Here is an 11,759-nt window from a genome sequence, read left to right on the forward strand (position 1 = left end):
CTCCTGCATCGACATCGACGCTCTCCAGCTCGTCGACTACAAAAGACAGCGTACCGCCTCGTGGGCTCGGTGGCTGCGCCACGATACTGTCGTCTAACCCACTGGTTTTCGCCATGCAGATGATCGCGGCTGCCCTTTCGCAGGTGCTGCTGCCCGCACTGGCGGCTGCTTGTTCTAGGACTCCCCCGGAGCATGCGCCATTTTGCAAGCGGTTTTGATCAGCGAGGCGTCACACATGACTGCGCCGTTTCGGTTACCTATGTACTGCCAGCACAGCAATGGATGTTCGATTCATCCTGGGCTCCTGCATTTACATCGACGCTCTCCAGCTCGTCGACTATAAAGTACAGCCTACCGCTCCATGGGCTCGGTGGCTGCGCCACGATACTGTCGTCTAACCCACTGGTTTTCGCCATGCGGATGATCGCCACTGCCTTTGCGCAGGTGCTGCTGCCCGCACTGGCGGCTGCTTGTTCTAGGACTCCCCCGGAGGATGCGCCATTTTGCCAGCGGTTTTCGGATCACCGAGGCGTCGCACATGACTGCGCCTTTCCGGTTACCTATGTACTGCCAGCACAGCAATGGATGTTCGAATCATCGTGGGCTCCTGTATCGACATCAACGCTCTCCAGCTCGTCGACTATCAAAAACAGCCGACCGCTGCGTGGGCTCGGTGGCTGCGCCACGATACTCTCGTCTAACCCACTGGTTTTCGCCATGCGGATGATCGCCACTGCCCTTTCGCAGGTGCTGCTGCCCGCACTGGCGGCTGCTTGTTCTAGGACTCCCCCGGAGGATGCGCCATTTTGCCAGCGGTTTTCGGATCACCGAGGCGTCGCACATGACTGCGCCTTTCCGGTTACTTATGTACTGCCAGCACAGCAATGGATGTTCGATTCATCCTGGGTTCCTGCATCGACATCGACCCTCTCCAGCTCGTCGACTATAAAAGACAGCGTACCGCACCGTTGGCTCGGTGGCTGCGCCACGATACTGTCGTCTAACCCACTGGTTTTCGCCATGCAGATGATCGCCGCTGCCCTTTCGCAGGTGCTGCTGCCCGCACTGGCGGCTGCTTGTTCTAGGACTCCCTCGGAGCATGCGCCTTTTTGACACCGGTGTTCGGATCAGCGAGGCGTCGCACATGACTGCGCCTTTCCGTTTACCTATGTACTGCCAGCACAGCAATGGATGTTCGATTCATCCTGGGCTCCTGCATCGACATCGACGCTCTCCAGCTCGTCGACTACAAAAGACAGCGTACCGCCTCGTGGGCTCGGTGGCTGCGCCACGATACTGTCGTCTAACCCACTGGTTTTCGCCATGCAGATGATCGCGGCTGCCCTTTCGCAGGTGCTGCTGCCCGCACTGGCGGCTGCTTGTTCTAGGACTCCCCCGGAGCATGCGCCATTTTGCAAGCGGTTTTGATCAGCGAGGCGTCACACATGACTGCGCCGTTTCGGTTACCTATGTACTGCCAGCACAGCAATGGATGTTCGATTCATCCTGGGCTCCTGCATTTACATCGACGCTCTCCAGCTCGTCGACTATAAAGTACAGCCTACCGCTCCATGGGCTCGGTGGCTGCGCCACGATACTGTCGTCTAACCCACTGGTTTTCACCATGCGGATGATCGCCACTGCCTTTGCGCAGGTGCTGCTGCCCGCACTGGCGGATGCTTGTTCTAGGACTCCCCCGGAGGATGCGCCATTTTGTCAGCGGTTTTCGGATCACCGAGGCGTCGAACATGACTGCGCCTTTCCGGTTACCTATGTACTGCCAGCACAGCAATGGATGTTCGAATCATCGTGGGCTCCTGTATCGACATCAACGCTCTCCAGCTCGTCGACTATCAAAAACAGCCGACCGCTGCGTGGGCTCGGTGGCTGCGCCACGATACTGTCGTCTAACCCACTGGTTTTCGCCATGCGGATGATCGCCACTGCCTTTGCGCAGGTGCTGCTGCCCGCACTGGCGGCTGCTTGTTCTAGGACTCCCCCGGAGGATGCGCCATTTTGCCAGCGGTTTTCGGATCACCGAGGCGTCGCACATGACTGCGCCTTTCCGGTTACTTATGTACTGCCAGCACAGCTATGGATGTTCGATTAATCCTGGGTTCCTGCATCGACATCGACCCTCTCCAGCTCGTCGACTATAAAAGACAGCGTACCGCACCGTTGGCTCGGTGGCTGCGCAACGATACTGTCGTCTAACCCACTGGTTTTCGCCATGCAGATGATCGCCGCTGCCCTTTCGCAGGTGCTGCTGCCCGCACTGGCGGCTGCTTGTTCTAGGACTCCCTCGGAGCATGCGCCTTTTTGACACCGGTGTTCGGATCAGCGAGGCGTCGCACATGACTGCGCCTTTCCGTTTACCTATGTACTGCCAGCACAGCAATGGATGTTCGATTCATCCTGGGCTCCTGCATCGACATCGACGCTCTCCAGCTCGTCGACTACAAAAGACAGCGTACCGCCTCGTGGGCTCGGTGGCTGCGCCACGATACTGTCGTCTAACCCACTGGTTTTCGCCATGCAGATGATCGCGGCTGCCCTTTCGCAGGTGCTGCTGCCCGCACTGGCGGCTGCTTGTTCTAGGACTCCCCCGGAGCATGCGCCATTTTGCAAGCGGTTTTGATCAGCGAGGCGTCACACATGACTGCGCCGTTTCGGTTACCTATGTACTGCCAGCACAGCAATGGATGTTCGATTCATCCTGGGCTCCTGCATTTACATCGACGCTCTCCAGCTCGTCGACTATAAAGTACAGCCTACCGCTCCATGGGCTCGGTGGCTGCGCCACGATACTGTCGTCTAACCCACTGGTTTTCGCCATGCGGATGATCGCCACTGCCTTTGCGCAGGTGCTGCTGCCCGCACTGGCGGCTGCTTGTTCTAGGACTCCCCCGGAGGATGCGCCATTTTGCCAGCGGTTTTCGGATCACCGAGGCGTCGCACATGACTGCGCCTTTCCGGTTACCTATGTACTGCCAGCACAGCAATGGATGTTCGAATCATCGTGGGCTCCTGTATCGACATCAACGCTCTCCAGCTCGTCGACTATCAAAAACAGCCGACCGCTGCGTGGGCTCGGTGGCTGCGCCACGATACTCTCGTCTAACCCACTGGTTTTCGCCATGCGGATGATCGCCACTGCCCTTTCGCAGGTGCTGCTGCCCGCACTGGCGGCTGCTTGTTCTAGGACTCCCCCGGAGGATGCGCCATTTTGCCAGCGGTTTTCGGATCACCGAGGCGTCGCACATGACTGCGCCTTTCCGGTTACTTATGTACTGCCAGCACAGCAATGGATGTTCGATTCATCCTGGGTTCCTGCATCGACATCGACCCTCTCCAGCTCGTCGACTATAAAAGACAGCGTACCGCCCCGTTGGCTCGGTGGCTGCGCCACGATACTGTCGTCTAACCCACTGGTTTTCGCCATGCGGATGATCGCCACTGCCCTTTCGCAGGTGCTGCTGCCCGCACTGGCGGCTGCTTGTTCTAGGACTCCCCCGGAGGATGCGCCATTTTGCCAGCGGTTTTCGGATCACCGAGGCGTCGCACATGACTGCGCCTTTCCGGTTACTTATGTACTGCCAGCACAGCTATGGATGTTCGATTAATCCTGGGTTCCTGCATCGACATCGACCCTCTCCAGCTCGTCGACTATAAAAGACAGCGTACCGCACCGTTGGCTCGGTGGCTGCGCAACGATACTGTCGTCTAACCCACTGGTTTTCGCCATGCAGATGATCGGCGCTGCCCTTTCTCAGGTGCTGCTGCCCGCACTGGCGGCTGCTTGTTCTAGGACTCCCTCGGAGCATGCGCCCTTTTGCCACCGCTGTTCGGATCAGCGAGGCGTCGCACATGACTGCGCCTTTCCGGTTACCTATGTACTGCCAGCACAGTAATGGATGTTCGATTCATCCTGGGTTCCTGCATCGACATCGACGCTCTCCAGCTCGTCGACTATAAAGTACAGCCTACTGCTCCGTGGGCTCGGTGGCTGCGCCACAATACTGTCGTCTAACCCACTGGTTTTCGCCATGCAGATGATCGCCGCTGCCCTTTCGCAGGTGCTGCTGCCCGCACTGGCGGCTGCTTGTTTTAAGACTCCCTCGGAGCATGCGCCCTTTTGCCACCGGTTTTCGGATGAGCCAGGCGTCGCACATGACTGCGCCTTTCCGGTTACCTATGTACTGCCAGCACAGCAATGGATGTTCGATTTATCCTGGGCTCCTGCATCGACATCGACGCTATCCAGCTCGTCGACTATAAAAGACAGCCTACGACTCCGTGGGCTCGGCGGCTGCGCCACGATACTGTCGTCTAACCCACTGGTTTTCGCCATGCAGATGATCGCCGCTGCCCTTTCGCAGGTGCTGCTGCCCGCACTGGCGACTGCTTGTTCTAGGACTCCCTCGGAGCATGCGCCCTTTTGCCACCGGTGTTCGGATCAGCGAGGCGTCGCACATGACTGCGCCTTTCAGATTACCTATGTACTGCCAGCACAGCAATGGATGTTCGATTCATCGTGGGCTCCTGCATCGCATCGGCGCTCTCCAGCTCGTCGACTATAAAGACAACCTACCGTACCGTGGGCTCGGTGGCTGCGCCACGATACTGTCCACTAACCCACTGGTTTTCGCCATGCAGATGATCGCGGCTGCCCTTTCGCAGGTGCTGCTGCCCGCACTGGCGTCTGCTTGTTCTAGGACTCCCCCGGAGCATGCGCCATTTTGCCAGCGGTTTTCGGATCACCGAGGCGTCGCACATGACTGCGCCTTTCCGGTTACTGATGTACTGCCAGCACAGCAATGGATGTTCGATTCATCCTGGGCTCCTGCATCGACATCGACGGTCTCCAGCTCGTCGACTATAAAAGACAGCGTACGGCCCGTGGGCTCGGTGGCTGCGCCACGATACTGTCGTCTAACCCACTGGTTTTCGCCATGCAGATGATCGCCACTGCCCTTTCGCAGGTGCTGCTGCCCGCACTGGCGGTTGCTTGTTCTAGGACTCCCCCGGAGCATGCGCCATTTTGCAAGCGGTTTTGGATCAGCGAGGCGTCACACATGACTGCGCGGTTTGGTTATCTATGTACTACCAGCACAGCAATGGATGTTCAATTCATCCTGGGCTCCTGCATCTACATCGACGCTCTCCAGCTCGTCGACTATAATGTACAGCCTACCGCTCCGTGGGCTCGGTGGCTGCGCCACGATACTGTCGTCTAACCCACTGGTTTTCGCCATGCAGATGATCGCCGCTGCCCTTTCGCACGTGCTGCTGCCCGCACTGGCGGCTGCTTGTTCTAGGACTCCCTCGGAGCATGCGCCCTTTTACCACCGGTGTTCGGATCAGCGGGGCTTCGCACATGACTGCGCCTTTCCGGTCACCTATGTACTGCCAGCACAGCAATGGATGTTCGAATCATCGTGGGCTCCTGTATCGGCATCAACGCTCTCCAGCTCGTCGACTATCAAAAACAGCCGACCGCTGCGTGGGCTCGGTGTCTGCGCCACGATACTGTCGTCTAACCCACTGGTTTTCGCCATGCAGATGATCGCCGCTGCCCTTTCGCAGGTGGTGCTGCCCGCACTGGCGGCTGCTTGTCCTAGGACTCCCTCGGAGCATGCGCCTTTTTGACACCGGTGTTCGGATCAGCCAGGCGTCGCACATGACTGCGCCTTTCCGTTTACCTATGTACTGCCAGCACAGCAATAGATGTTCGAATCATCGTGGGCTCCTGTATCGACATCAACGCTCTCCAGCTCGTCGACTATCAAAAACAGCCGACCGCTGCGTGGGCTCGGTGGCTGCGCCACGATACTGTCGTCTAACCCACTGGTTTTCGCCATGCGGATGATCGCCACTGCCTTTGCGCAGCTGCTGCTGCCCGCACTGGCGGCTGCTTGTTCTAGGACTCCCCCGGAGGATGCGCCATTTTGCCAGCGGTTTTCGGATCACCGAGGCGTCGCACATGACTGCGCCTTTCCGGTTACTTATGTACTGCCAGCACAGCAATGGATGTTCGATTCATCCTGGGTTCCTGCATCGACATCGACCCTCTCCAGCTCGTCGACTATAAAAGACAGCGTACCGCACCGTTGGCTCGGTGGCTGCGCCACGATACTGTCGTCTAACCCACTGGTTTTCGCCATGCAGATGATCGCCGCTGCCCTTTCGCAGATGCTGCAGCCCGCACTGGCGGCTGCTTGTTCTAGGACTCCCTCGGAGCATGCGCCTTTTTGACACCGGTGTTCGGAGCAGCGAGGCGTCGCACATGACTGCGCCTTTCCGTTTAACTATGTACTGCCAGCACAGGAATGGATGTTCGATTCATCCTGGGCTCCTGCATCGACATCGACGCTCTCCAGCTCGTCGACTACAAAAGACAGCGTACCGCCTCGTGGGCTCGGTGGCTGCGCCACGATACTGTCGTCTAACCCACTGGTTTTCGCCATGCAGATGATTGCGGCTGCCCTTTCGCAGCTGCTGCTGCCCGCACTGGCGGCTGCTTGTTCTAGGACTCCCCCGGAGCATGCGCCATTTTGCAAGCGGTTTTGATCAGCGAGGCGTCACACATGACTGCGCCGTTTCGGTTACCTATGTACTGCCAGCACAGCAATGGATGTTCGATTCATCCTGGGCTCCTGCATTTACATCGACGCTCTCCAGCTCGTCGACTATAAAGTACAGCCTACCGCTCCATGGGCTCGGTGGCTGCGCCACGATACTCTCGTCTAACCCACTGGTTTTCGCCATGCGGATGATCGCCACTGCCTTTGCGCAGGTGCTGCTGCCCGCACTGGCGGCTGCTTGTTCTAGGACTCCCCCGGAGGATGCGCCATTTTGCCAGCGGTTTTCGGATCACCGAGGCGTCGCACATGACTGCGCCTTTCCGGTTACCTATGTACTGCCAGCACAGCAATGGATGTTCGAATCATCGTGGGCTCCTGTATCGACATCAACGCTCTCCAGCTCGTCGACTATCAAAAACAGCCGACCGCGGCGTGGGCTCGGTGGCTGCGCCACGATACTGTCGTCTAACCCACTGGTTTTCGCCATGCGGATGATCGCCACTGCCTTTGCGCAGGTGCTGCTGCCCGCACTGGCGGCTGCTTGTTCTAGGACTCCCCCGGAGGATGCGCCATTTTGCCAGCGGTTTTCGGATCACCGAGGCGTCGCACATGACTGCGCCTTTCCGGTTACTTATGTACTGCCAGCACAGCAATGGATGTTCGATTCATCCTGGGTTCCTGCATCGACATCGACCCTCTCCAGCTCGTCGACTATAAAAGACAGCGTACCGCACCGTTGGCTCGGTGGCTGCGCCACGATACTGTCGTCTAACCCACTGGTTTTCGCCATGCAGATGATCGCCGCTGCCCTTTCGCAGGTGCTGCTGCCCGCACTGGCGGCTGCTTGTTCTAGGACTCCCTCGGAGCATGCGCCTTTTCGACACCGGTGTTCGGATCAGCGAGGCGTCGCACATGACTGCGCCTTTCCGTTTACCTATGTACTGCCAGCACAGCAATGGATGTTCGATTCATCCTGGGCTCCTGCATCGACATCGACGCTCTCCAGCTCGTCGACTACAAAAGACAGCGTACCGCCTCGTGGGCTCGGTGGCTGCGCCACGATACTGTCGTCTAACCCACTGGTTTTCGCCATGCAGATGATCGTGGCTGCCCTTTCGCAGGTGCTGCTGCCCGCACTGGCGGCTGCTTGTTCTAGGACTCCCCCGGAGCATGCGCCATTTTGCAAGCGGTTTTGATCAGCGAGGCGTCACACATGACTGCGCCGTTTCGGTTACCTATGTACTGCCAGCACAGCAATGGATGTTCGATTCATCCTGGGCTCCTGCATTTACATCGACGCTCTCCAGCTCGTCGACTATAAAGTACAGCCTACCGCTCCATGGGCTCGGTGGCTGCGCCACGATACTGTCGTCTAACCCACTGGTTTTCGCCATGCGGATGATCGCCACTGCCTTTGCGCAGGTGCTGCTGCCCGCACTGGCGGCTGCTTGTTCTAGGACTCCCCCGGAGGATGCGCCATTTTGCCAGCGGTTTTCGGATCACCGAGGCGTCGCACATGACTGCGCCTTTCCGGTTACTTATGTACTGCCAGCACAGCAATGGATGTTCGATTCATCCTGGGTTCCTGCATCGACATCGACCCTCTCCAGCTTGTCGACAATAAAAGACAGCGTACCGCCCCGTGGGCTCGGTGGCTGCGCCACGATACTGTCGTCTAACCCACTGGTTTTCGCCATGCAGATGATCGGCGCTGCCCTTTCTCAGGTGCTGCTGCCCGCACTGGCGGCTGCTTGTTCTAGGACTCCCTCGGAGCATGCGCCCTTTTGCCACCGCTGTTCGGATCAGCGAGGCTTCGCACATGACTGCGCCTTTCCGGTTACCTATGTACTGCCAGCACAGCAATGGATGTTCGAATCATCGTGGGCTCCTGTATCGACATCAACGCTCTCCAGCTCGTCGGCTACAAAAACAGCCGACCGCTGCGTGGGCTGCGTGGCTGCGCCACGATACTGTCGTCTAACCCACTGGTTTTCGCCATGCAGATGATCGCCGCTGCCCTTTCGCAGCTGCTGCTGCCCGCACTGGCGGCTGCTTGTGCTAGGACTCCCTCGGAGCATGCGCTCTTTTGACACCGGTGTTCGGATCAGCCAGGCGTCGCACATGACTGCGCCTTTCCGTTTACCTATGTACTGCCAGCACAGCAATGGATGTTCGATTCATCCTGGGCTCCTGCATCGACATCGACGCTCTCCAGCTCGTCGACTACAAAAGACAGCGTACCGCCTCGTGGGCTCGGTGGCTGCGCCACGATACTGTCGTCTAACCCACTGGTTTTCGCCATGCAGATGATCGCGGCTGCCTTTTCGCAGGTGCTGCTGCCCGCACTGGCGGCTGCTTGTTCTAGGACTCCCCCGGAGCATGCGCCATTTTGCCAGCGGTTTTGGGATCAGCGAGGCGTCGCACATGACTGCGCCTTTCCGGTTACCTATGTACTGCCAGCACAGCAATGGATGTTCGATTCATCCTGGGCTCCTGCATCGACCTCGGCGCTCTCCAGCTCGTCGACTATAAAGACAACCTACCGCTCCATGGGCTCGGTGGCTGCGCCACGATACTGCCGTATAACCCACTGGTTTTCGCCATGCAGATGATCGCCGCTGCGCTTTCGCACGTGCTGCTTCCCGCACTGGCGGCTGCTTGTTCTAAGACTCCCTCGGAGCATGCGCCCTTTTGCCACCGGTTTTCGGATGAGCGAGGCGTCGCACATGACTTCGCCTTTCCGGTTACCTATGTACTGCCAGCACAGCAATGGAGGTTCGATTCATCCTGTGCTCCTGCATCGACATCGACGCTCTCCAGCTCGTCGACTACAAAAGACAGCGTACCGCCTCGTGGGCTCGGTGGCTGCGCCACGATACTGCCGTATAACCCACTGGTTTTCGCCATGCAGATGATCGTCGCTGCGCTTTCGCACGTGCTGCTTCCCGCACTGGCGGCTGCTTGTTCTAGGACTCCCTCGGAGCATGCGCCCTTTTGCCACCGGTGTTCGGATCAGCGAGGCTATGCACATGACTGCGCCTTTCCGGTTACCTATGTACTGCCAGCACAGCAATGGATGTTCGAATCATCGTGGGCTCCTGTATCGGCATCAACGCTCTCCAGCTCGTCGACTATCAAAAACAGCCGACCGCTGCGTGGGCTCGGTGTCTGCGCCACGATACTGTCGTCTAACCCACTGGTTTTCGCCATGCAGATGATCGCCGCTGCCCTTTCGCAGGTGCTGCTGCCCGCACTGGCGGCTGCTTGTCCTAGGACTCCCTCGGAGCATGAGCCTTTTTGACACCGGTGTTCGGATCAGCCAGGCGTCGCACATGACTGCGCCTTTCCGGTTACCTATGTACTGCCAGCACAGCAATGGATGTTCGAATCATCGTGGGCTCCTGTATCGACATCAACGCTCTCCAGCTCGTCGACTATCAAAAACAGCCGACCGCTGCGTGGGCTCGGTGGCTGCGCCACGATACTGTCGTCTAACCCACTGGTTTTCGCCATGCGGATGATCGCCACTGCCTTTGCGCAGCTGCTGCTGCCCGCACTGGCGGCTGCTTGTTCTAGGACTCCCCCGGAGGATGCGCCATTTTGCCAGCGGTTTTCGGATCACCGAGGCGTCGCACATGACTGCGCCTTTCCGGTTACTTATGTACTGCCAGCACAACAATGGATGTTCGATTCATCCTGGGTTCCTGCATCGACATCGACCCTCTCCAGCTCGTCGACTATAAAAGACAGCGTACCGCACCGTTGGCTCGGTGGCTGCGCCACGATACTGTCGTCTAACCCACTGGTTTTCGCCATGCAGATGATCGCCGCTGCCCTTTCGCAGGTGCTGCTGCCCGCACTGGCGGCTGCTTGTTCTAGGACTCCCTCGGAGCATGCGCCTTTTTGACACCGGTGTTCGGAGCAGCGAGGCGTCGCACATGACTGCGCCTTTCCGTTTAACTATGTACTGCCAGCACAGCAATGGATGTTCGATTCATCCTGGGCTCCTGCATCGACATCGACGCTCTCCAGCTCGTCGACTACAAAAGACAGCGTACCGCCTCGTGGGCTCGGTGGCTGCGCCACGATACTGTCGTCTAACCCACTGGTTTTCGCCATGCAGATGATCGCGGCTGCCCTTTCGCAGCTGCTGCTGCCCGCACTGGCGGCTGCTTGTTCTAGGACTCCCCCGGAGCATGCGCCATTTTGCAAGCGGTTTTGATCAGCGAGGCGTCACACATGACTGCGCCGTTTCGGTTACCTATGTACTGCCAGCACAGCAATGGATGTTCGATTCATCCTGGGCTCCTGCATTTACATCGACGCTCTCCAGCTCGTCGACTATAAAGTACAGCCTACCGCTCCATGGGCTCGGTGGCTGCGCCACGATACTGTCGTCTAACCCACTGGTTTTCGCCATGCGGATGATCGCCACTGCCTTTGCGCAGGTGCTGCTGCCCGCACTGGCGGCTGCTTGTTCTAGGACTCCCCCGGAGGATGCGCCATTTTGCCAGCGGTTTTCGGATAACCGAGGCGTCGCACATGACTGCGCCTTTCCGGTTACCTATGTACTGCCAGCACAGCAATGGATGTTCGAATCATCGTGGGCTCCTGTATCGACATCAACGCTCTCCAGCTCGTCGACTATCAAAAACAGCCGACCGCGGCGTGGGCTCGGTGGCTGCGCCACGATACTGTCGTCTAACCCACTGGTTTTCGCCATGCGGATGATCGCCACTGCCTTTGCGCAGGTGCTGCTGCCCGCACTGGCGGCTGCTTGTTCTAGGACTCCCCCGGAGGATGCGCCATTTTGCCAGCGGTTTTCGGATCACCGAGGCGTCGCACATGACTGCGCCTTTCCGGTTACTTATGTACTGCCAGCACAGCAATGGATGTTCGATTCATCCTGGGTTCCTGCATCGACATCGACCCTCTCCAGCTCGTCGACTATAAAAGACAGCGTACCGCACCGTTGGCTCGGTGGCTGCGCCACGATACTGTCGTCTAACCCACTGGTTTTCGCCATGCAGATGATCGCCGCTGCCCTTTCGCAGGTGCTGCTGCCCGCACTGGCGGCTGCTTGTTCTAGGACTCCCTCGGAGCATGCGCCTTTTTGACACCGGTGTTCGGATCAGCGAGGCGTCGCACATGACTGCGCCTTTCCGTTTACCTATG

Source organism: Dermacentor andersoni, chromosome 7 (assembly GCF_023375885.2).
Source record: "Dermacentor andersoni chromosome 7, qqDerAnde1_hic_scaffold, whole genome shotgun sequence".
NCBI classification, from domain to species: Eukaryota; Metazoa; Arthropoda; class Arachnida; order Ixodida; family Ixodidae; genus Dermacentor; species Dermacentor andersoni.